General features: G+C 38.1%; 1 pseudogene; it reads left to right on the top strand.

Annotated features, from left to right (window-relative positions):
* Positions 1-777: 777 nt before the first annotated feature.
* LOC122137235 lies at positions 778-22,463 on the top strand (annotated as a pseudogene).
* Positions 22,464-27,582: the final 5,119 nt, after the last annotated feature.

Genomic DNA, 27,582 nt, shown 5'->3' with positions numbered 1-27,582 from the left:
AACATTGCAGATAGCCGGGAGGGTGAGGGAAAGATGACATGTGGAGGGGTCAGTGATGTGTCAGGGACCATGTTGAGGTTAAGAGTGAGGAGGAAGTGATCTGAGGTGTGCAGTGGAGTAACCAGTACATGATCAGAGGAGCAGTGTCGTGTGTAAATAAGGGCCAGTTGGTTGCCTGATTTGTGAGTAGCAGTAGTAGAAGTACTGTTACTACGAGATCTACTTGTTGAGATAGTGAATTGGTGGAATATTTAAAAATGTTTAAAAAGAACTGACAAGAATACCATTAAAGTATCAGGTCGATAAGGAAGATCAAGAGTAGTGGAAAAAAACAACAACTCATCCATCTTTTCTTGTACATGATTTGTCTGTTATTATTAAAATAAAATGTAAAAATCACAAATGTAGCAGAAGGAGGTGAATGGAGAAGATTGAGAGGAGAATATGAAAGAAACAGCAGGTGGCGCTAGTGCACTGTTTTTAGTTTGGGATCTGCTGTTAGAAGGAAGAAGAAGGAGAAAGCAGGTGTGTTTGTGCTTCACATTCCTGTCCAGTTGGTGGCGCTGCTGCACGAGATCTGTTGTTACCTGGACTTTGATTTTCTCCAAGATGAAGTCGTGTCAGGTGACAAACATCAATCGTGAAGATCGCACAGGTGTTGTTAAAACAGCGATCACAAACCGAAAGTTTTTTAAAGACTTCTGGATTCTGTTCCTGCAGCACAAGATCGTCTGAACTACTGCAAGTAAGTCTGAATACTTTCACCATTACACTTATTTAGGAGAATGATGAACGCATTTCAGAGCTGTATGAAGCGTGATTTGTTAAGTTATAACTTATACCTGTCTGTCGCAGAAGTAACAAACCACCGAGAAGCAGAAACATTTCTTCCTCTGAACTCTCATGATCTTGATCTCATTGTCATGTCCAGGTCATGATGAGCATCTGATCGTCTTTAGAGACACAAAGATCTCAGTGTTGAGCTGTTCATCTGCAGTATGTCAGAGAAGAGAGGAAAGATGAGTCTCTCACAGAAACAGAGGTAACACTGAGTCTGTTTTCAGAGAATCATTTTAAACACTGCTGCAGTTTCAGAGCTTTGCTGGAAAAAACAAAACCTTTACAAACTTTGTTTTATATTTACAAATGATTTGCACAACTTCAGAGCTTCATAACTTCTACTTAAAAATAGCATTTATATTTTAAAAGTAGCCAATTGATGATAAATATCTCAGAATTGAAAAACCAAAATCATCATTACAGTCAAATTACAGTCGCTCTTCAGCACTGGGTATGTACTAAAGTAAATTATTCCACATCAGTGATTTTGGTTTTTAGGTCATACATTTATTGTCAGACATTAAAAATGACTCCACACTTAATTTAAAGGGTCATATGATGCTTTTGAATGTTTTCATTTTTCTTTAGTGTGTAATGTATCTGTTTGTGTAAGATCTTCAAAGTTACAAAGGTCACAGTCTCCTGTAAAGTGATTTATTCTATCTAACAGAGAACACTGATCCAGAAATGATTAAAATGCCTTGACTGAAGTCCAGATTTCACAAATGTCTGCATCACAATGTGAAATATTAGCGTAATGCTGTTCAAAGGTTTACACAAAGAGAAGACGAGGCTTCAGTGAGTTGTAGTGTTGTCCTCATGTTGTGGAGACGCTGTGTGTTTGGATGTGAAAGCAAACCCGCTTTGTTTGGATTCAGTTTTCATGATTTATTAATAACTCTGTTCCTGAGCCGTACGACCCAAAGGTTATCTTGTGTACAGCACGCTTTATGAAGCTGCAGTGCATTTTCTCCCGGCTTCCTGTGTACAACATCAGCTACACACACCTAAATACACTGTACATAAAATACAATAAACCACACCTAAATTACTGTATTTGATGTTGGCACTTCAGGACATAAAGTTGTTACAGTGAAGAAGAAATTATAACTTTGAGATTGTATCTGAAATGTAAGTGAGTTACAAATCTCTTTAATTAGATCAGTTAAATATTTGTACAAATATATTTAGTCTCACATTTTAAGTACTTTACAGAAATTGTTAAACAAAAGTGAGTCTGTAAACAAGAATGACTGCTATCTTTAAAACTCTGCAATGTTTCTGTGAAGGACTAGAGAGAATGTGTGTCAATATAAAACACAGATGAAGCTCCTGTAGAAAAGTTTCTCTTCTCTCTTTGTGTCATTAGTGTAAGATCAGGATCACATGTGTCTGTGAAGAGTGACCGGTCAAAGGATGATGACATGCCAAACTTCAGTGAGAAAAAAACATCTATCAAAAGGTATTTATTATCTTTGACATTATAATGTTGTGTTGGCTTATGTCTCCACTAAGATGCTTGTGATAGAAATAAATAAATCACTAATCACTGATTTTCTCTCTATTTAACTTCATTACCATCCTCAACAGTGAAGCTCTTTAAATGAGACTGAAGGAGCTCCTGTAGTAAAGTGTTTTGTTCTTTGTGTCATTAGTGTAAGATCAGGCTCACATGTGTCCAGCTCTGTGTCTGTGAAGAGTGACTGCTCAAAGGATGCAGGACCAGACTTCAGTGAAGAAACACCATCACAAACCAAACGGTATGTTTCTTATTTTTGTTTACACAGACTGTGTCAGAAAGTGTGTCAGTGAATAATTATCATAAAACTTATAGTGCATAAATGTATCATTTATTTATTGTTTTTCTCTTTGCTTAAATGGTTACAAAATCTGGTCATATTTCTTTTCCTAAAAATGCAATATTTTGATTTATTTCACGAGTTCACACTTACATATAATTAGCTGAAGTATATAATGCATATTTGGCGTGCTGTAGTAAAGGGCTCGGGAATGCCCGAACCTAGAGTACCCCCCCCCCTTGGCCCGAACCTAGAATGAACTCTAAGTGGAGGAGATGGGGTGGAGGGGGGATGCTGGCAGTGGAGAAATATAGATAGAGGCTCCTGCGGTATTTATACCCTAGTGTTGATTATCTAAAAGTGAGCTCCATAAATTTGTCACAGTAATTAGGCTAAGTATCTGACGTTTGTCCTCCGAACCTTGTTTATTTTGATTTATTTTATTTACTATCAGGCTTCAGTATGAAACATTAGATCCAGATTTACAGTCTCACAGGAACCACAAGAACTTTACAGACAGTCTCCTGCAGATCTTCCAGGTAATAAAAAACATTTTCAAGAATATTTCATAATTATAATAAACAAATATGTTATTGAATAAGAGTGTGACAGAACTTTTATTTCTATTTTTTTCTTAAGAACCCATCAAATAAGAATGAAGCCTATTTTTATTAATATTTACTGCTAATTAACGTTTGTCTCACCTTGATTTTTGATGAAAATTTTTAATAACTGAATAAATAATTTTGACCAAATATAGATGAAGTTATTTCTGTCATTCATTCTTGTCTGTCTTTGTAGGATCTTGAGAGCAAAATGATCACTTTTCTAAAGAAAGAATTGGAAAAGTTTAAGAAAATATTACAAAAAGAGAACTTGCAGTACTTTGTGAAGGACTTTAATGAGAACAGATGCAGTATGAAAGAAGCAGCTCTTGATCTCACGCTCTACTTCCTGAGAGAGATGAAGCAAGATGAAGCTGCTGATACTCTAGAAGGTAAGAAACTTGTGATCATCTGTAAACACTGTCACTTATGAATGCAGGAGAGAAAATAAGATTAAACAATATCTGTATTTTTGGTTCTGTTTAGATGAGCTGATCTTCATTCATCAGCTAAAGTGTAGCCTAAAGAAGAAGTATCAATGTGTGTTTGAAGGAATTGCAAAGCAAGGTGACTCTACAGTTCTGAAGAACATCTACACAGATCTCTATATCACTCAGGGTTGTAGTGAACAGGTCAATACTGAACATGAGGTGAGACAGATTGAAGTTACATCCAGACGACATGAATCACAGGAGATACAGGTTGAGTGCAAAAATTTGTTTGAAGCACCTGAACAAAAGAAGCAGATCAGAACTGTACTGACAAAAGGAGTTGCTGGCATTGGAAAATCAGTCTCTGTGCAGAAGTTTGTTCTGGATTGGGCCGAAGGAAAAGAAAATCAAGATATCAGCTTCATATTTCCTCTTCCATTTAGAGAGATGAACTTAAAGGAGCAAGAAAAAGTAAGTTTGATGGACCTTATAGCTCAGTTTTTCCCAGAGACAGAAGGACTGAAGCTTACAAGAAGAAATCAGTTCAAAGTCTTGTTCATTCTTGATGGATTGGATGAATGTCGACTTCCTGTAAACTTTAAGGATAATGAGACGTGGTCTGATGTTTCATCACCAGCCTCTCTGGATGTTCTCCTGACGAACCTCATCAAGGGAAATCTGCTTCCTTCTGCTCTCATCTGGATCACCAGCAGACCAGCAGCTGCCAGTAAGATTCCTCCTGACTGTATCGACCGGCTGACAGAGATACGAGGATTCACTGATGCACAAAAGGAGGAGTACTTCAGAAAAAGATTCACGGATGAGAATCAGGCCAAAGAAATGATTGATCATGTTAAACAATCAAAGAGTCTCTTTATCATGTGCCACATCCCAGTCTTCTGCTGGATTTCAGCCACTGTTCTCCAGGAACATTTTAGAGGAGAAAAGAAATAATGTTGTGAAAAACAATCAGGCTGATGATGCCTCCCAAAACACTGCAGGAGTCAAATAGTGAAGACACTCCTAAGACTCTGACACAAATGTACACACACTTCCTCAGATTTCAGATCCAGCAGAGCAGACGAAAGTATGATGGAGAACATACACCAGATGTTTCCTGGGATAAAGATGCCATCTTTTCACTGGGGAAACTGGCATTTGATCAGCTGGAAAGAGACAATGTGATCTTCTATGACACAGATCTGGAAGCCTGTGGTATTGATGTCTATAAGGCATCAGTGTACTCAGGCATGTGTACCCAGATCTTTAAGGAGGAAACAGGGATCGTTCTTGGTACCATGTACTGCTTCGTTCACTTGAGCATTCAAGAGTTTATTGCAGCTCTTTATGCACATCTGTTTCTAGACATCAACAAGAAAAGTATATTTGTTCAGACTGTACAGAACAGGAAAATAAAAGTAAAAACATGATTGATTTGCTCAAGACTGCAGTGACCAAGGCACTAGAGAGTGATAATGGACACCTGGATCTTTTTCTACGATTCCTCCTTGGTTTGTCACTCCAGTCCAATCAGAGACTCTTACGGGGTCTTTTGACACATGAAAAAGAGAAATGACAAGAGCAGAAAGGAAATAGTTCAGTACATCAAGCAGAAAATTAGAATCTAATCTGTCTCCAGAGAGATCCATCAATCTGTTCTACTGTCTGAATGAACTGAATGACCGAACTCTGGTGAAAGATATTCAGACCCACCTTAGCAAAGGAAGTCTCTCATCTGTTGGTCTTTCACCTGCCCAGTGGTCTGCTTTGGTCTTTGTGTTGTTGACATCAGAGGAGGAGCTGGAGGAGTTTGAGCTTCAGAAATTCAAGAAATCAGACGAGTGTCTCATTAGATTATCAGCAGTCATCAAAACCTCCAAAAGAGCTCTGTACGTTATTTAATATATTTTGTCATGTTTTGTTCTCATCTTAAAATTACATTAATCTGCATTGATACATAGCAGGCTTGAACACCCCTAATTTATAGTGATAATTAACCATATACCAGTTATAAGTAGGGGTGGGAATCACCAGAGGCCTAACGATACGATATTATCACAATACTTGTGTCACAATACAATATTATTGCGATTTTAAATATATTGAGATTATATTGCGATATTTCAGTGCTTGAGAGTAAATTACTGTTAAATTTAAATTAAATTAAATAAAACATGTAGTCTTACATCTAGGGATGCACGGAAATGAAAATTCTGGTCCAAAACTGAAACCGAAAATTCTGGATGCACATGGCTGAAAACCAAAAATGCTTTGTAATGATTATTTATTATGTTATTAAATAATATACATTTATTTTGTAAGACTTTTTAAATTTAACTCAATTTTAATGATACTGAATTAAAATTAAAAACACAAGCCAATAAAATAACCACACTTTTCCTGAAAGTAACACAATAAAACTGGACAGAATTTATGTTAATATTGGTAACACTCTATAATAAGGTTCACAAAGTTAACTACTTTAGTTTACAATATAAGAATTTATTAATCTTAGTTCAAATTAATTTTAACATTTACTAATTCATTTTTAAAATAAATAGTTGTGCAAGTTAACAGTTAATGAACTCTTAATTAACATGAACAAACAATGAACAACTGTATTCTCATTAACTAACATTAAGAAAGATTAATAAATACTGATATTTATTTGTGTGAGTTAACAGTTAATGAATTTTTTATTATTAACTAACATTAAGAAAGATTAATAAATACTTACCTTAATATTAAATATCAGTAAAAAAAAAATTATTCACTTCAATGTAACAGAATCAGTTTAAGTTGTTGTTGGATTCATTTATTTATTTAAATCCATTTTTTGGACTAATTATCCAAATAATTATAGTCCTACAAAGGTAGCATTCATTTTCAGATCACAGCGTACAGCTGTACACCATGTTACAGCACAGTAGCGCTACTGCAAACAGGAGCAAGTATACAGCATTTAAATTTTTTGACGGCGCGTTATTTGAGCGGACTTTGCTTTTCCGGTGAGCATGAACGGTAAATCGAGCGGAACACACATTCATAGAGCGGAATATTGAGAGGAGCGTCAAACCGCGCAGTGATGAGGAGAGTGAAACATGTGCTCTGAACACTGTCATATTATTATTATTATTATTATTATTATTATTATTATATTATATTATTATTATTATTATATTATATGTAGTCTATCTTTCTTGCTCGCATTTTTGGCCATTTTTCTCTTCGATAATTTGCAGATGTCGGTGCATACCTACACTGAACAAAAATTATAAACCTAAATACTTTTGTTTTTGCCCCCATTTTTCATGAGCTGAACTCAAAGATCTGAGACTTTTTCTATGTACACAAAAGGCCTATTTCTCTCAAATATTGTTCACAAATCTGTCTTAATCTGTGTTAGTGAGCACTTCTCCTTTGCCGAGATAATCCATCCACCTCACAGGTGTGGCATATCAAGATGCTGATTAGACAGCGTGATTATTGCACAGGTGTGCCTTAAGGCCCTTTCACACTGTGATTCCGGAAAATACACGGGTAATGTGTCCCGGCAATTGTTCCCGGGTCACTAGATTTTGCCCCTTTCACACTGCCAGTGATTACCCGGAATATGTGCGTGCGTTCACACACAACCCATAAAGGTCCCATAAAAACATGTGACATCAGGATGTGACGTGTAATGTATGAGTCTGTAACAATATAAACTCCATAATCACGGGAAGAAGGAGGCGGGAACCGGCGAACATTTAATAAAACTTAATAACCAAATAAACATAAAACAGCGCGACAGCCCCTCACGGTCGACTGCAGCGCACAAACAAAAACCAAACCCAAAATAAAACCCAGGCCTGGTCCTCTCTCGTCCTTCACTGACGTCGCTCCTCTTTTGTATCCTTCCGATCTCCTCCGTGGGACTCGAGACCAGTGAGTGGAGCAGGTGTCGCTCATTTTCCAATCACTCCACCGGCCTCGCTCCGTTCCCACGGCTCTCGGCCCCGCCCCACTCGTCACATACCCCCATCGCCCCTCGCAGGCCGGGGGGTACTCCCGAGACTGCGCTCTACTCCCCCTCCCCTCCCCTCCCTCCCTCCGGGGGGGGGACCGCTCACGGTGCCCTGCGGGAACCTGGGGGTAAGGACAGACAGACGAGGTTGAGAGAAAAGGAGATGGAAGGATGAGGAGAGACAGAGACGAGAGAGGGGAGAGGAGGAAAAAAAAAAAAAAAAAAAAAATTGTTCCGGTTTCCCAGACGCACTGCCGCTCGGCCCTCCACCAGCTGGGTGAACTCCTCCGCGGTGCCTGGCGGTGGCACTGGACGGCCCTCGGTGGACGGCACGACACTCCTCCGCCGCCCGGTGGACGGCGACGGCTCCTCCGGTTTCGGGGCAGCCGGCAGGAGTCCCCCGTTCCGTGCTCCTCCCCATTCTTGGCGGAGGCAGCAGGCTCCGGCCACCTGGCGAACGGCGCAGCGACTCCTCCGCTCCCTCACGGACGGCAGCCGCCCCTCCCACATCGCGGGCGGCCGGCAGCGAGTTCGTCCGTCCCCGGCAACTCACTCCAGTCCACCGCCTCGAGCGTCCACGGCGCCAGACTGCTACGCCCTGCTCGATGGCACCGCGGATTCACCACAGCGGCAAGGGATCTTCGGCAGCGCGTCCCTCCTTCCTCCCGGGTTTCGGCACCAGTGTAACAATATAAACTCCATAATCACGGGGAAGAAGGAGGCGGGAACCGGGCGAACATGCAAATAAAACTTTAATAGCAAAATAAACATAAAACAGCGCGACAGCCCTCACGGACGACTGCCGCGCACAAACAAAAACCAAACCCCAAAATAAAACCCAGGCCTGGTCCTCTCTCGTCCTTCACTGTCGTCGCTCCCTCTTTTGTATCCTTCCGATCTCCTCCGTGGGACTCGAGACCGGTGAGTGGAGCAGGTGTCGCTCATTTCCCAAACACTCCACCGGCCTCGCTCCGTTCCCACGCTCTCGGCCCCGCCCCACTCGTCACAGAGTCGAAAACGCTAGGCACGTTAACTTTCACTTAAGATAGCGAACGATCTCAGCTTCAGCACGGATAGCGAGGATCTAATTGATCTCTGCTTCATTACAGTTTGCACATATTTTTTTTGTCGCGAACGTTGATCTGCCTTCAAAACACCCGGTAAAAGAGTCACGTGATAACGTGCATCATCACGACACACCCTTTACGGAATTAGTTCTGGCTTTTGTTCACACAGCGCTCGTTCCGGGACTGAACCCGGCAATGTTACTAGGTCCCCAACCCGGGATCGATCCCGGGACGTGTTTGCGTTCACACAGAAGGCGACCCGGCAATTTACCGGGTCCAATGTGCAGTGTGAAAGGGGCTTTAGGCTGGCCACAATAAAAGGGCACTCTAAAATGTGCAGTTTTACTGTATTGATGGTCCACAGTGCAACACATCTCCTTCTGATAACTTTCCGCGATCTTGTCCTCTTTATTTTACTAACTTACTGCATGCTGAAGGCGACCCAGCTGACCTCACCAGAAAAAAACTCAACACCACCATCTAGTGGATTGTCAAGAAATTGATTTTATTATTCTACCAAATAGTATACTAAAAGATCGATACTTGCAGTCCATGTATCGATTCAGTATTGCTGCGGAAAACATCGCGATACTATACTGTATCGATCCCCCCCCCACCCCTAGTTATATGTATATATCTCTTTTAGGGTTAAATCAAAACAAAATTTCTTGAACTTTTTTTTCTTTAAAAACTGCAGTCCTTTGGAATTAAAGTGCAATGCTATTTTATTAGATTTACATGGGTTTTATGTAAAAATTTCTATTTTCAGCAAAACAAGCTGTTTAGTTAGCTACAGAAGAAGCACATCATGTTATTATAAAACACATTGTTCCATAGTTATTTCTACTCCAATATGCAGTTTAACTTCTTAAACCTCTGCTATAAAGGAGATATACTCTTGCATAACCTCAATGCATAAATTATTAACCTCCACATCTCCACCTCAAGAAACTCATCAAGATAGAGCAGCACTTTTAAATATATAACTCATTGCCATTAATGATATAAGCCTATTATTCATTTACATATTTTATTCAGGGCTCTAGACGTGCGACCTAATTACCTAATTTCTCAATAGTGCGACTAAAAAAAATCAGAGGTTGCACCGGTGCGACCAGCCATGCGAGGGGGGGAATAAAAGTCTCCGCGACTCTGAAAGTCTGCCTGTGGTTCAACAACAGACACTAGAGCCCTGCATTTCTGCATGGGCCAATTTTCACGTAATAGTTCAGACGTGGGCCGGGCCTCCCGCCTGTTTTAGACTTCTCCTTACTTTTATATTTTAGACATCCATCAGTTAGTGATAAAACAAAATTGCCGCGCTGGTGGAAACAACATGAGACCGTGCTGCCGCGACTGTCAAGAGCGGATCAACGGTGTTTAGTGTCCCGCAGCAATAGCGCAGCTGTAACATGGTTCTTTGAAGTATGACCACTTTGGTGATGGTGATGGGTCGACGGTGTTTAGTGTGTGTAACATGGAGCTTTGAAGTATGACCACTTTGGTAATTATTTACTAATAAACTAGTGTTTTCTGAGTCTGTGTCGCAAGGATGAAGTTGCCGAGCCTGACTCGCCATCTCCTTTAGAGAGAAGTGCATTTTTACGGATTATTATTATAATGAAATAATTTTTGTTTGTGATTTATTTCGTTAAGTAGACATTTAAAGCTTTCTATAGATTTATTTATCATGTCTATAAATATATTTATCATGTATATAGATATATTTATAATTTAGGCATGTTTTCACTGAGTGTCGGTTCATTTTTGTACTCCTGTTAAAGACGACACGTCAGAAAGCGCAACGTTTTGTTGATATTGTGAGTGCACACAAATAAAGTAGACCCTTTGCAGTTAAGAATGATGTATTACTCTTACCTTTATGAGCAAAAATGATGGCGTATCCACTGAAAAAATGCAAGTGATCACGCCGGCGTCTCCATGTCCTGAAGCGTCTCCGCACAAACTATCGGATATACACTACCGGTCAAAAGTTTGGGATCAGAACGATTTGTAATGTTTTTTACAGGAGTTTCTTATGCTCAACAAGGCTGCATTTATTTGTTCAAAAATACAGGAAAAAATAATTATATTGTGAAATATTATTATGATGTAAAATAACGTTTTTCTATTTTAATAAACATTAAAATATATTTTATTCCGGTGATTCAAAGCTGTATTTTCAGCATCATTACTCCAGTCTTCAGTGTCATATAATCCTTCAGAAATCATTCTAATATGCTGATTTATTATCAGTGCTGAAAACTGAGCTGCTTAATATTTTTTTGAAACCTGTGATACTTTTTTCAGTATTCTTTGATGAATAAAAAGTTAAAAAGAAGAGCATTTATTTAAAATGGTAATTTTTTTTATTTATATTATTTATTTTTTTATTGTTTGGGGTCAGTAGATTATCTTTTATTTTTTTTTTTTTAAAGAAATTAAAACTTTTGTTCAAAACTTTTATTATAAAACTTTTTATTCTTTTATTCATCCGAGGGGCATGTGACTGCAATGGAGGTTAGTCCATAAGACATTGAGCCATGAGATGTTCAGTTTGAAGCCCTTTGAAAACATTTAATTTAGATTTTCTTTTTATTTCATTTATCTTGAGATGTTTTAAATTTAATTTTCAGCTCAGTGAAGCACTTTAAGCACCAACACTTTTTCAGTAAGTTACCTTTCTTGTAGAATTGTGCTTCAAATAAAGAACTTTATGTTGACCAGATTGTTAGTTAATCATTTACAAGTCAATATTTCCTATATGGACCGCGATTTAAAAAAATAAAGTTAACTTGTAAAACTGCAGTGTTAAATGTGATGCGGTCGAAAATTTGGTTGCACCTAAGTTTTGTGCTGTGCACCTAAGAAAAAAAGTTAGGCGCACCAGTGCAACCAGTGCAAAAAGTTAGTCTAGAGCCCTGTTATTATGTTTTATTCAAGCATGCTAGTTGTTTTATGTAGGAAATTTGAATCAATACAATTCTAATATATATGCTGTATATTTACTGTTCATGTAAAAATAATTGCCATAAATGTATTTTTTGTATTTAACAAATGTATTACATGTATCTAACTCTGTGATTTGATTTATTTCTCTTGTAGATTAAATGATTGTGGCTTAACAGACAAAAGCTGTCCAGCTCTGGCTACAGTTCTTGGATCAGATACCAGTCTGAAAGAGCTGAACATGAACAATAATAATCTGCAGGATTCAGGAGTGGAGCTCCTCTGCACTGGCCTGAAGAATATTAATTGCAAATTAGAGATACTGAGGTAAGTTTTGTGACAATCATTAGTGTTTTCTGAAAATTTAGATCCATCTGTTAACATGGACCTAGATCATTTGCCACATAATTGAGGACAGAACTGCTTCAGCTCAGTGAAATTTGCAGGCTTTAATTCCAGCATGAACTCTACATTACAGGGCCCTCATTTATCAACAGTGCATACACACAGATGTGTGTGTAATGAGTGCGTAAGAACAGTTTCATGCAAAGTGTGGGATCTACCGTATTGTACTTAAACGTAGGAATGTGTGTAAATAAAAGCACATCTCTGAGCATGCTTAAGTAGAGATTCAGTGCTAGAATGGAAATACTACAAAAAGAAAAGCCGCTGTGTGTTTCCTGTGTCCTTTAATTGCAAATACTAAATTTATAAATTAATAGTTCAAGTTAGATAAGTTATTTAGTCTTGTTTATCCCCACAGGGAAACAAGACTAAATATATTTTTGCTTATATAGTAAATGCATCTTGATTATTTTAACTAAAAACAAGACAAAAATACTAAGTAAGATAAGCCTTTTTTTGTCGTGCTGCTGGGAAGTAATTCTGAGAGCACAGAATGGCTTCTCAGTCAGTACTGCTTTCTTTTTCCATGATTTCGGTGAGGACATTATACATTCACATGATTTATAAAGGGAGGTGTTGTCACCACATATGGTTTATTGGAGGCGTTTCTGAATGCAAATGACCATGAAGCTCGTTTTTTAAGTCTAGATCTAGGCACGATGAGTAGACAGAGATCACTGGATCTCAATGTTCTGCACGAGTGAATCAGATCGCTGCTCTACTGCAGGATAAACACTGTACACTCTACACACTGATGTACATTATTTCAATGTTACAAGGACATTTTTAAATTCTTGCTGCTGTGTGTTTTTTGTGTGTCTTGTATAAGAGACTGCTGACTGAAAAAAACGTGAATTTGGTAATGTGGTTGTCATCATCATCAGCAGTATTTGTCAACTGTCAGCTAAAACATACTGGTAAATATTCAGATTAAAACTGAAGTGTTTTCTCTTTATGCAGTCTGAAGAACAACTGTATCACAGAAGGAGGGTGTCATGTTCTGGCTGCAGCTCTAAATTCAAACCCTTCAAATCTGACAGAGCTGGATCTGAGCAGGAATCAAATAGGAGACTCTGGAGTGACAGAAATCTCCAGTCTGCTGAGAAATTCACAGACACTACAGATACTCAGGTCTGTATTTGGTTAATCTAAACATGAATCAATGTAAAGCTCCAGCTGGTCCGTAAATTGGTGCTGTGTCACAAGAAATGGGTCAGTGATGTGAAATTGGTGTGTTGGTATAGATACATTTATAAAATATTGACAAACAGATTGATTTTTGAGATGATGGGAAATGTTAATATCTTAATGGTGTAATACATGTTTTTATGTATGTATTTTTATTTATTTATTTTTATTTATTTATTTATTCATTCATTCGTTCATTAGTTTGGTCTTTCTGAAGACTTTCAGACTGCAGTATCATAAAGAAGGTTATAATACAGTAGGTTATAATTGTGGAAAATTAAAACTGCAAAAATGTAAAATTGCATTTGTTGTAGTTTACGTTCACCAGTATATAACTTTACACAGCTTTACTGTGAAAAGAGTCCATTCAGGTCAAAATTCCTGTTGTGCATCTTTTTTATTTTCTTGTACTTTTCTTATGTACAATCTGTGTTATAAGGAAGAATAACATCTTTTTCTAATAGACTTTCAGACTGCAGTATCAGTGAAGAAGGTTATAAAGCTCTGTCTTCAGCTCTGAGATCAATCCCTTCACACCTGATAGAGCTGGATCTCACAGGAAATGATCCTGGACCATCAGGAGTGAAGCAGCTCAGTGATTTACTACAGGATCCAAACTGTCAACTCAAGACTCTGAGGTGAGACCTGATGAAATAATGAAAAATAAATGATACGCATGTGAATTATTTATATTATATATAAATATTATTATATTATTTCACTAATTTAGTAAGGTATACAATTTGTTGCATCAAAAATGTTCAAAATGTTCAAAGATGAAAGATGAGATGCTGCAGCTGCTGTTGTTTTGATGATAAATGTCAGCACAGTTTAGTTGTGTTAAAAGTTACAGTTTAAACAGACATTTTGGGTCACTAGATGTGCTGGTGTTCAGTAGTTTGGTGCCTCGATAGTTAACATTTATGATTGTGTTATTGTGGACATTTCTCATGAAAAATATTCAGTGTGATTTATTATCCTGATTGTTTAAATGTTACTGAATGCACTGTACATTAATTTCCATCAAGCTCAGATTCACAACACTGTAGATCACTGATCTAGAATAGAGAACTGGATTGCTCATGACGTCATGAAAGTGAAGCCGCCGCGCCGCCATATTGGTAATCCCCAGTGTGTGTAAACATCATATTGAATTAATAGGAAATTGTATGATTTTAGCGAGACAACATCACATAACAAGTCAGCGTTTTTAAATCTGAAGTATCCCTGTACTGAAACTTGCAAACACTCATGATTTCCCCTACTTATGCTACGTTCATTATAGTAGAACATCATGAACATGATAAACATCAGACGAACACGACCTCAACATATAACAAATGACAAAGTGCTCATTCTGAAATCTGAAGAAAGATTTATGCTTTGTATACACACATCTTTATTCGCCTTGAACAGTTATTTATTTTTTTTTTTATTTTTTTTTTTTTAATTTATGTACAGAAAGCAATATTGACAGAAAAACACACAGAATTGGTTGACATTTTTGCACATTTATTAAAAAAGAAAAACTGAAATATCACATGGTCCTAAGTATTCAGACCCTTTGCTCAGTATTTAGTAGAAGCACCCTTTTGATCTAATACAGCCATGAGTCTTTTTGGGAAAGATGGGGAAAGTTTTTCACACCTGGATTTGGGGATCCTCTGCCATTCTTCCTTGCAGATCCTCTCCAGTTCTGTCAGGTTGGATGGTAAAAACTTGGTGGACAGCCTTTTCAGGTCTCTCCAGAGATGCTCAATTGGGTTTAAATCAGGGCTCTGGCTGGGCCATTCAAAAAACAGTCACGGGTTGTTGTGAGCCACTCCTTCGTTATTTTAGCTGTGTGCTTAGGGTCATTGTCTTGTTGGAAGGTGAACCTTCGGCCCAGTCTGAGGGCCTGAGCACTCTGGAGAAGGGTTTTCGTCCAGGATATCGCTGTACTTGGCCGCATTCATCTTTCCCTCGATTGCAACCAGTCGTCCTGTCCCTGCAGCTGAAAAACACCCCCACAGCATGATGCTGCCACCACCATGCTTCACTGTTTGGGACTGTATTGGACAGGTGATGAGGCAGTGCCTGGTTTTCTCCACACATACCGCTTAGAATTAAGGCCAAAAAGTTCTATCTTGGTCTCATCCATCTTGGAGTCCTTCAGGTGTTTTTAGCAAACTCCATGCGGGCTTTCATGTGTCTGCACTGAAGAGAGGCTTCCGTCGGGCCACTCTGCCATAAAGCCCCGACTGGTGGAGGGCTGCAGTGATGGTTGACTTTTCTACAACTTTCTCCCATCATCTCCCGACTGCATCTCTGGAGCTCAGCCACAGTGATCTTTGGGTTCTTCTTTACCTCTCTCACCAAGGCTCTTCTCCCCCGAAAGCTCAGTTTGGCCGGACGGCCAGCTCTAGGAAGGGTTCTGGTCATCCCAAACGTCTTCCATTTAAGGACTATGGAGGCCACTGTGCTCTTAGGAACCTTAAGTGCAGCAGAATTTTTTTTGTAAACTTGGCCAGATCTGTGCCCTTGCCACAAATTCTGTCTCTGAGCTCTTCAGGCAGTTCCTTTGACCTCATGATTCTCATTTGCTCTTGACTGCACTGTTGAGCTGTACAAGGTCTTATATAGACAGGTGTGTGGCTTTCCTAATCAAGTCCAATCAGTATAATCAAACACAGCTGGACTCAAATGAAGGTCTAGAACCATCTCAAGGATGATCAGAAGAAATGGACAACACCTGAGCTAAATATATGAGTGTCACAGCAAAGGGTCTGAATACTTAGGGTCATGTGATATTTCAGTTTTTCTTTTAATAATAAATGTGCAAAAATGTCAACAATTCTGTGTTTTTTTCTGTCAATATGGGGTGCTGTCTGTACATTAATGAGGAAAAAAAAAATGAACTTAAATGATTTTAGCAAATGGCTGCAATATAACAAAGAGTGAAATATTTTAGGGGGTCTGAATACTTTCCGTACCCACTGTATTTGCACGATCTTGGAGAGTCTGAAATAGATGTTGCTCAATCAGGACATTAAAAATATACACATCATAATTTATTCAGAGAAATAACTCAATAGAGACAGTACGAACATGAAGCTTTATTTCAAGATGGTAAATTAAGCTTTTCATTTCAGTATTGAGCAATATTAACAGAAGATATTGTATTATTCATTGTATATTCAAATCAATTTCTGATACTAATAGGTTCATATTTAATAATTCCTGAATAATTACGTACATAAAGAAATAGGCTATATTTTGTGTTTGATCAGTTACCTGTGTCATCAGTGCGCAGCAGACACACACCTAAACGCTTTAAATACATCCTTATCCTGCCCAAAAAGACCATAAACACTGCAGATAACATGTGAAGTAAAAATTAATTTACATGCACACAACATAAAAAATAATCCTGTTTGACTGATTTGCTTCAAATCGGGTGATTTTAGGTCAGCGGTGTGCATGTGACTCAATGGTGCTCTCTGCTGGTAGGGAATAGTAAGATGGCGGATCAAACACTTGCGTTGGCTTCACTGCCTTTTGGCAGTTTATAATGTGATGAGCGATCCAGTCATATATAGATCAGTGCTGTAGATCTACTACAGCAGATCTATCACAGGCCACAAACATGTGATGTGTGTCAGGAGAGGATCAATGAACAAACACACACACACACACACACACACACACACACACACACACACACACACACACACACACACACACACATGTCTGAACCTCCAGTTCCTCTCATAATGAGCAGAATTACTGTTGCATCAACACAGACATCAGTTAAATAAAACTATCCAGAGATGGTCTGAACCCAGATCATGTTTCTCTGTTAGTGGATCAGCAATCCAGTGTTTGGTGAATTCTGCTACATAATAATAGGAAGAGCCGGCATCAAAAGATCAACTAAATATATCACTATGAATGCTTAGCTGTCACAAGCTAGTTATCTCTTTGCTAACTTTCCTCATCTCCTGCTTAAAAGCCAGAAAGATCTTCAGATTTTTGAGATTCGTGATCTAGTGAGCTTTTGCCCCTGAGTTTCTTTTAAAGAATTTACTTTTATCTTAAAAAAAAAAAAATGTTTTGTTACAAAACAATGTTTGATAATCTTTAAATGTTTTGTGATGCAATGCACACTGAATTGATTCCAGCTTCATCTTCTCTTCTGCAGGTTTTTGGGTCCTGCTGCAGATGAAGGCTGTCAGTATGTGACTGGAATTGTGGGTAAAAACCCGTTACTTCTGAGAGAGCTGAATCTGAGTGAACATGAACTAGGAGACACAGGAGTGAATCAGATCTCTGCTCTACTGCAGGATAAACACTGTACACTCAACACACTGATGTGAGTATATTCATTGTTACAAGGACACTTTTAAATTCTTGCTGCTGGGTGATTTTTTTTTGTGTGTCTGTGTTATTATGAGGTGTTTTTGTTATGTGTGATATAGAATATTGTTGTATATTTTGATTTTAAATGTGGTGTTTTTTCTTTTTGTGTTGTGTGGAGAAAATGTATCACAGAAGGAGGGTGTCATGTTCTGGCTGCAGCTCTAAATTCAAACCCTTCAAATCTGACAGAGCTGGATCTGAGTGAGAATAAACTAGGAAACCCAGGAATGAAGATCATCTTGACTCTGTTTGAAAATGTAGAGTGTAGACTGGAAAAGCTGAAGTAAGTATTTTAAAAGTGTATCCCATTAATTACCCAGACTCTAGTGACCCACCACAGTTTCATAAATTTGAAAATATTCATTTTGGACTGAGATATATTTGGAAATAAAAACTAAATAAATGCTGTTTTATAATTTATGGAGAATTGTTTTATTTGTATCTCCAAACAAAAACTGTCGTAAAACTGAAAGCATTCAATAATTCAGAATCAGATTTAACATGAAATATATTCTAATATAAGATGTGGTTTTAGTAATCTGATTTATTTCTGATATTTTTGTTCTGGCTAGTAGAAAGTTATGATTGTGTGTTGATTTTAAATGTAATATATTTTATTTAAATATGCTGGTGAGTGAGTTATTTTGAGCTCATAACGCGAATATACTTAATTTAACGTTAATGTAATTTCCTACATTTTTGGGCAGATTTTACCAGATTTGTACAACAAAGTGTTTATAAACCTGTTGTGAACTAAACACAGAAACTTAAAGGTCACTGACTTTCCACAAAATAAAGCCTGAGGACTTCATTTAAAATAAAGAAATTAAGACAGCGTTGTAATTATGGTTTAGGTTTAAGTACTGTACTTTAAAATGCAAACATTTTAATAATCAAATTAAATAATAAATTCACAGTGTGATTATCATTCAAATCTTAATATTAGCAGATAAAAGTAGAACTGTAAAGCTGCTATTTGTGTAAATTGTATATAATCTGAAGTTAGTTGTCTTCTCTCTTCTACAGTTAAACTGCATCAGTATTACAGATGAAGGTTGTGCTGCTCTGGAATCAGTTCAAAATTCAAACCTCAGAGAGCTGGATCTGAGCAGGAATCAAATAGGAGACTCTGGAGTGACAGAAATCTCCAGTCTGCTGAGAAATTCACAGACACTACAGATACTCAGGTCTGAATTTGGTTAATCTAAACATGAATCAATGTAAAGCTCCAGCTGGTCTGTAAACTGGCGCTGTGTCACAAGGAATGGGTCAGTGATGTGAAATTGGTGTGTTGGTGTAGATACATTTATAAAATATTGACAAACAGATTGATTTCTGAGATGATGGGAAATGTTAATATCCTAATGGTCTAATAAATGTTTTTATGTATGAATTTATTTATTTATTTATTTATTTAGTCTTTCTGAAGTCTTTCAGACTGCAGTATCACTGAAGAAGAAGGTTATAATACAGTTGCAATCAAAACTATTCAACCCACTTGACCTGCCAAAACATCATTTTGCTGCGGAGAACAAAATTTTATGAAACCAGTTCAACACAGGCATCAGTAAAGTATTAGAGAAAGTTTGTTAATACACTTTTGAGTGATTCTGAGAACGGAACATTGATGAATCATGATGAAATTCTAATTGGAGACTGAACAGGCCACTCAAGAAAATTCTATGACTGATCCCTGAACCAAGCAGAAGTAGATTTGGATGTGTACTTTGGGATGACTGTCCTGCAGGAAAGTCCATTATTCATCAGCTTCAGTCTTTGCACCAAAGGCATCACAATTCTTGTCAAATGGCCTGATACTTCAAAGAATCAATGATGTCCTTCATACAGTCATGATTTCCACTTCCTGCTACAGTAAAGCAACCCCATAACAGTTTATGACTGATCCCACCTCCAGTTTGACGATTGAGAGATGTTCTTCTGCTTATGAGCTTTGTCTCTTTGCAGCAGACATACCACTGATCCATGGGTCCAAAAAGTTCCAGTTTGGTCACATCACTCCAAAAAACATTCTTCCAGAGCTCCACAGGTCTACACAAATGAATTTTAGCAAGTTCAAGTTGGCCTTTTGTTCTTCTTGATCAAGAGTGGTATTTATCAAGATGTCTCAACATGAAAGGCCATATTGTCTAGTGTTCTTCTTACACACTGCATTGAAATGGTTTTCCTTCTTTCATCGGGTCATCTTGTAAGTCTTTGGCTGTACATTGCAGGTTTTTCTCAGTTGCTCTGATTAAACATTTTAATGATATTGTGGTTTTTCTTCAACACCCTCAAAGGTTTTCTGGTAAAACACACTTTAAGCTAAGGAATAAGGCTTGAGGGCTGTGTCTCTAGGAACTTTTAATGTCTTGGAAATCTTCATATAGCCTTAGAGCTTTCTAAAGTAATACAGTTATTTATTATCTATAGCTTCTCTATGGCTTTTGCGAGATCTCTGTTGACTTTGCTATTTTTGCTACTCAACTTCAGCACATGCGTGGACTAACTGTGTGTGTGTGTAACAGCTCAAGCTAATTCTGTTTTTAATAGAGTTTCTAAAGGCTTAATTGTGTTTTGAGACAATTTGTGTTATTCCCCACCATGCAAATAAGTGACTTAAAAACACTAATTTTAAACAGGGGTTGAATAATTATGACATAGCTCTGTTATTAAAAAATCTTATAACTAAAATATATTACATTATATATTGACATTATCACTTTTAATATGCCAGTGAACTGTTATAGATGCAATTTTTTATTTTATCCTGGATCCTCAGAAAAGCTTCTATTTGTAAAGTACTGCAATCTCTGAGGGTTTGAGTAATTTTGATTGCAACTGTAGGTTATAACTGTGGAAAATTAAAATTAAAAATTGCATTTGTTGTAGTTTACGTTCACCAATATATAACTTTACCCAGCTTTACTGTGAAAAAGTCCATTCAGGTCAAAATCCTGTAGTGCATCTTTTTATTTTCTTAATTCTAGAACATGTACTTGTGTGACAATCTGTGTTATAAGGAAGAATAACATCTTTTTTAATAGACTTTCAGACTGCAGTATCACTGAAGAAGGTTATAAAGCTCTGTCTTCAGCTCTGAGATCAAACCCTTCACACCTGATAGAGCTGGATCTCACAGGAAATGATCCTGGACCATCAGGAGTGAAGCAGCTCAGTGATTTACTACAGGATCCAAACTTTCAACTCAAGACTCTGAGGTGAGACCTGATGAAATAATGCCACATAAATGATACGCATGTGAATTACATTATTTGACTTTAATTTAGTAAGGTATACAAATTTGTTGCAATCACAAATGTTTCAAAATGATCAAAAGATGAAAGATGAGATGCTGCAGCTGCTGTTGTTTTGATGATAAATGTCAGCACAGTTTAGTTGTGTTTAAAAGTTACAGCTTAATCAGACATTTTGGGTCACTAGATGTGCTGGTGTTCAGTAGATTGGTGCCTCAATTAACATTTATGATTGTGTTATTGTGGACATTTCTCGTGAAAAACATATTCAGTGTGATTTATTATCCTGATTGTTTAAATGTTACTGAATGCGCTGTACATTACTGTCCATCGAGCTCAGATTCACAACACTGTAGATCTACTACAGCAGATCTATCACAGACCCAGTTGAGGAAGAAGACACGCCACTGCCTTCATCTGTCGAGTCCACCCAGCCCAGCTCTTCAGACTCATTAACCCACAAGAAGGCTAGTCAGGCGCTGGTGGCAGCCGCAGCTTGCTCCCTGGTGGCAGTGCCAGTGCCCTCTTCCGGTCAGCCTGACGCAGGTTTACCCGCCGATCTAACCACAACAGATGAACCACCTTCACAACCCAATCTGAAGGTATTTCCCTGCACTTTCAAGAATGGAAAATCAAGGAGCTTCTCTTCAAAGTGGTATGGACAGTTTTCTTGGTTGGAGTACAGTGTAATTAAGGATGCGATTTTCTGTAAAATGTGCAGACATTTTCCCAGCGGAGCTGACAGCCCATTTGCGAGAGAGGGGCTTGTGGACTGGAAGCACCTGCGGAAGGCATGTGAAAAACACCAGATGAGCAAACCCCACTCTGTTTCACTGGATAAATTTCAAGGCTACAGGGCCAACCAAACTACAGGTCGGGAAAATGTGTTAAATCAAATGAACCGTGATGCCATTGACTATTCATTTATTGAAAGGAATTGGGACCATCTAAAAGTTGTTTTAGACATTGGGCCAAGCAGGACATCCCCCTACGTGGACACAGGGAAAATGAAGATGCTCTCAATAAAGGAAACTATATAGAACTGTTCAAGTTCATGTGCAAATATGATCCACGGATCCGAAATCGTCTAGAGCAGCTGCCCAGAAACGGAACTTTGATGAGCCCAGATATACAAAATTAGTTGCTGGAGTCCGCAGCCTCATTGCTGTTGCGTAAAATTAAAGCAGAAGTCTGTGAAGCACAGGGCACCTATTATGCTCTTATGGCAGATGAATACAAGGATGAGTCAAAACGTGAACTGGTGGCTGTTTGTGTGAGATATGTTCACACAGGGAAAAAAAAAAGAATGGGCAATCGGGTTCATGGACACAAGTGACCTAAGCATAAGTGGTATTTCAGAAAGATACTACAGTGATTGAACCACTGCAACGACCCATCTCTGTGTGTGGCTTCGGTTTCGGCGGAGCCTCTGTTATCAATCGGGAAACAAAGGGAGGTGCATGTGGTTTTAAACGAACTCACTCCAAGCGTTGTATGTCCACTGCAATTCTCACCGATTGAATCTGGTACTCTGTGCAACATCAAAAGGTGTCTGGGGGCGTCAGCACATTTTTGATACACTCAACAATATTCACAGTTTCATATGACGGGCAGCAGCAGACATGCAAGTTTATTGGCAAGCAAAGGAGCTTCATCAGGGCGCCCGGTGCTTGGAACTTGGCGATCACGAATGCGGCTGGGCTCAAATCCGGAGCAGTGAGCAAAGTACTGGTTACTTTCGGCGTAATATTAAAAGTGCTTGCTGAGTATGCGAGGAAAATGCGTAGTCGAAGGTTGAGGCGCAGTCCTGCTGCAACAAATACAAACAAAAAGTTCTTATTTTACTCGTCACATTTGGAAAGTGGCTGTGGCAGACAAGCGATTTTGCCACACAAGGTTTACAAAGCCCAACATTGTCAGTTCCTGAGTGCATCGACCTAATTGAGGGACTAAAAGAGAGCTTTGCTCAGTTTAGAGACAATTCAGTGTGTGATTTTGAGCAAGTTATGAAGCTAACAGAAGAGTTGATGCAGAAAATTGAAATCACTAGCTGGGACATCACACCTCAGACCAGAGTGAGAAAAGTCTCAGCAAGGCTTGCAGGATCAGTGGTTACAACTAGTTTGGGGAAAGCAACAAGTGTGAGAAATGATGATGACCTAAGACATATATGGAACGACATCCTTGACAGATAGCTGACAGAGCTGGACAATCATTTCCAAGAGGATCAGTATGGAATAATGAGGGCAGCAGCAACTTTTCTCCAACAGTCTAAGACTTTTGCAGAGAAGGATTCTCTGCGGGCCCTGTGTGATCACATTCATATATTGGTTGAGGATGCTGAACTAACAGTATTCATTGAGCAGCTGTGTCCGAAAATAGCCAATAGCCTGGAATTTCCGTCCCTCATGGAAGTATTGGACATTTGTGCTCCTGACATATTTCCAAACCTCAACAAACTACTTTCAAGTCGTCATCACCCTTCCCATGACTTCTTGTAGTGTTGAGAGAGTTCTCCACTGCAGGTAGGATAAAACAGACCTCAGAGCATCCGCTGGAGTACTACCGCCTCAATAACCTGTGCCTTTTGTCCTTTGAAAAAGAACTCTGTGACTCTTTGGACTATGATGAGATCATTTCTGTTTCAACACTAAACCCAAGCTTGCGTCTTGTTTTTGTAGAATGTAGAAAACAACAAAGGTAAAGCCCTGTTGTTTTAACGTGAAGTGATTTAACTTAGTGGTGTGTTTGTAGCCCATAGCTTCTTGTACATATAGAAGCATTGGCTTTAGAATTAGTTGCTATTTTTTTTTTGGCACAAAAGCAATTTCCACCAGGCTGATTGCATTGTATATGGTTGATTTAACAGAAATTGCGGGGCGTGTTGTTGTTATTTTAAACTGGCCTCTGCTGAGAGTTTTTCATTATTTTAATTTCTTTTACTTTTAGCCATATTTTCGGGTAGTATCTGCACTGCTGAGTAAGCAGATAAGAATAGACAGGTTATTGTCTATGCTGGTGGTTTGTCAGCCTTTGTGTGAGCTCTGTTGGTTGAACATGATGATTAGACAGTGTTTTGTTATTGCCTTGGCGAATATTGCAAAATAAAAGGTGTAACTGTTTTAGTTTTCCTGTCTTTTCCCTCTCTAAGGTTATTTAAGTCATATTTTTTCTAGGAAAAACTATAGGCCCACCCACTTTTTTAATGGCCTTAAAAAATACAGTAATTTCTGCCCTCGCCACTGTTCTGGATAATAGAGACTCTCATCAAGCCTTAGACCAAGAATGAAACAAACGAAAACAGCATAAACTGATGGTTTATATTCATTTAAGAGATGAGGAAAAACAGTCATTGAGTGGCACTGGGCTTCAGAGAACCCCCAGGGCCAAGAAAAATATATCAATATAGTTAACCTAACAAGACAAATAAATGAAATAAGAGTACTGAGAACCTTACCTACCTACTCTTAACAAAACTGAGAATCAGACAAACACCGGAGCCAGTTCTCTCCTATGTTGATACGTAAGAGTATGAAACAACTGAAACACTGACTGAGAGTCTTTGGTCTGGTGGCTGACTCAGAGTCTGGAGCGGCACGACTGGCCCAAAGTCACACCAGCTCACTTCTGGATAGCAGAAGAGTTGTTATAAGCGGACCGTAGCTGAAAGTCAATAACCACTGACCAGGATAACTCACCGGCAAACAAATAACTCAAAAGACACAAACCTGACAGGAAGAACATAGAAACAATTACAAAATACAACAAAGAAAACACGAGAGAGCACAGACAAGGATTCTACAGTTTTGTAATTCTTTGTTATCCCTCTGGGAATTCGACAATGGCGTGTATCTGGCGATGTTTGAAACATCTTCTCCTGATAACCCAGAAAAGAACTTAAATTACACTTTCAGTTTGATCGATACAGATAAGAGCAATACGTAATCGAGATCTGTAAAGGGTCTACTTTATTTGTAAACACACATAATAACAACAAAACTTTGTGCACTTGCCAAGTAAAGATAACAAACAAGGAGTGCTGTCTGCGAAAGCCTTTGTCTGCGCTGATCTTCAGTTAAAAGCGACATTAAAATGAACTGTAACTCAGTGAATACTCAACACAGAGACATGAGAGAGATATCTATAGAAAGCCTGACATGTCTACTTTTAAACTTAATTAGTGTTGACTGTAACTCAGTGAATATGTGATAAATGTAATCATATGAAAACAACTAGCGATGATATCCGTTTTCCGTCTGCCTTCAATATATCTAATCGCCCCTGCGCCCGAAGCGGCGCTATTGTTATTATAATCTTGAAACTGCGGTGGGTAGCTTACGCCCTCAACAAGAACAAATAAAGCAATGAGACTGTACTTCATGGTTTTGTATGCTGTTCACTTCGCTGAGAGGAATGAACCTTAATTCACCTCAATAAGACCCGCTGAGAGGATTTGGTTACTTCTGAAGAAAGAAGAGCGAGAAACGACTCAGCAGAGATAAACATAGGTAAGTCTTCTTTATTATTAATCTACTTGTATTAGTTTTCATATAACTTGTACACATTTTACTAGTTAGACTTTTTCAGACTATAATTCCTGACTAAATGTATAATGGGTGAAACATTATGAAGTTTCATTTACATCATCTCAATGTTTCACCATGCCAGGATGTTTTTTTTATGTTCTATAACATAGACAGCGTCTGATATAAAAGTAATATGAGTTATAATCTTTGCTAAAAGCTTAATGTCAGTAAGAATGATTAGACTAAACTTTACTGAGATAAAACATTCTCTGTTCACAAATATAGCCATATATGTTTTTATAACTATATATATTGTATGACCTTCATACAAAGCATGCTTGTGTTTATGAATGTAACTAAGCTTCTGTTTAAGTAATATCTACTCTGGTGTAAGTATTTTGGATAATGTTATACCGGGATCCTCACCAGAAGTGTAAATGTATCAAAGTAAGCTGTAAAATATCCGCACAGTAAATAGAAATGCAATTGCTTTAATGTAGTAGAAATTTGATATTTCTGTGGTAATTGTCTTCTTTTTTTCCTGTAAATTACTAATAGTATCAGTGACCATCACAACAATGTTAATAAAGCAGTTTATATGGGTAAACAGTATGCTTACTTTTTTATTTCAGATGCAAGGATAACATTGCAAAAGAACCTTATTCAAAGCGAGCTAATACAAATAAGCAGCCCACTCAGGAACCTGGAACACAGCTAAGACCAAGCGAGGGTCCCACTCCCATGAATCTCTTAAAAAAAATGTATGTCCTCAGCTCTTTTGAGCTAATACAAATAAGCAGCCCACTCAAAGCCGTTTTGAGTAGCGTCGAATATTAAATTTTTCTGAAGAATTGTGTGACTGGGTAATGATGCTAAAATTCAGCTTTGAAGTGTTTGATTGTTCTAATATAAACTGTTTAACTGCACTCTAGAGTGAATCTCAAGGGTATTTTGTGGGATAATTAAACTATATTCTAAATAAACTACAAATATAAAATATATACATTTATTTTGTCACCAAAATTCTTTGTTGTAACTCTTCCCTCTCAGTCACTGACTGAGAAAACAAAATATGCGAAACTCATTGGGTCTGTAGCTACTCGTGTGAATCACACAAATAATCATGATAGTTGATGCCTACTCGCATATGTCTCATGTACATACATGCTATTTACATATTATTGTAGCCCAGTTTGTACTGAATACAGTGTTTTCAGACTTTAGCCATGTATATGTTTATGAGCAACTGAAACACAAAATTCAGGGCATGTCAAAACCTCTCCAGGCTCTAAAGGCCCGATAGACCCAGGTAGGGTTAAAGAGAGTTTTTAGATATTTTTTTTTTGAAATTGTTTTGGATTTAAACATTTTTAAGAGTTAATTTAAAATCTGATGTAGTTTCCAGTCCTTTTTATCGGGCAGTAGGTCAGAAATGGCCAGTAGATAATGCAAGTCTCTTACTGGCAAACAACCATGTTGGTGGTAAGGTCTCTTGTCAATGTGTTACATTTGATGGCTGCATTTGGGGAAAATTAAAGAAAAACACTGTAGTTACTGTAGTAACACCATTAGAACAATTAATGCAAGTCTCTTATTCAGAGAGAAGAGATTATCCGGTTTGCAGAACAGAAATAATCAGATTGATGTGAATCAAAGAGAGATGCAAGCGTTACCATCACATACAAATACATGATAAAGTAGTCATGATCACAGATGACTCACACCTACAGACAAGACAGGCTAGAAATTCCTTTAAGGGGACCTTTTAACCTCTGGTCTCCACCACAAACATCCCTTATGTCAGAGAGAATGGCACAAAAACACAAAAACTTCAAAAGTCTTTTTACAGATGTAGATGCCAAAATGAACTCAAAAGACTACAAAATGGATAATGATCCATTGCTTAACTCCATATCATACATGTAACCCACACATTTGACTATCATGTTTCTAGTCACTTATTGTGTATGTCTTTTAATAACTGCTCCAGATGGCTCCAGTATTCATATTCATGTGTGTTTAGTATGTATTGTTTGGAATCATTCTTGCTAGAAGCGTTCCTGACCATCAGTTATTTGTCAAATATCATATTTCTTATCATAGGAATCTGTCCA

Source organism: Cyprinus carpio, chromosome B4, assembly GCF_018340385.1.
Source record: "Cyprinus carpio isolate SPL01 chromosome B4, ASM1834038v1, whole genome shotgun sequence".
NCBI lineage: Eukaryota > Metazoa > Chordata > Actinopteri > Cypriniformes > Cyprinidae > Cyprinus > Cyprinus carpio.
Note: the sequence above shows the minus strand (reverse complement) of the source record. Positions and strands in the feature narration are given on the sequence as shown.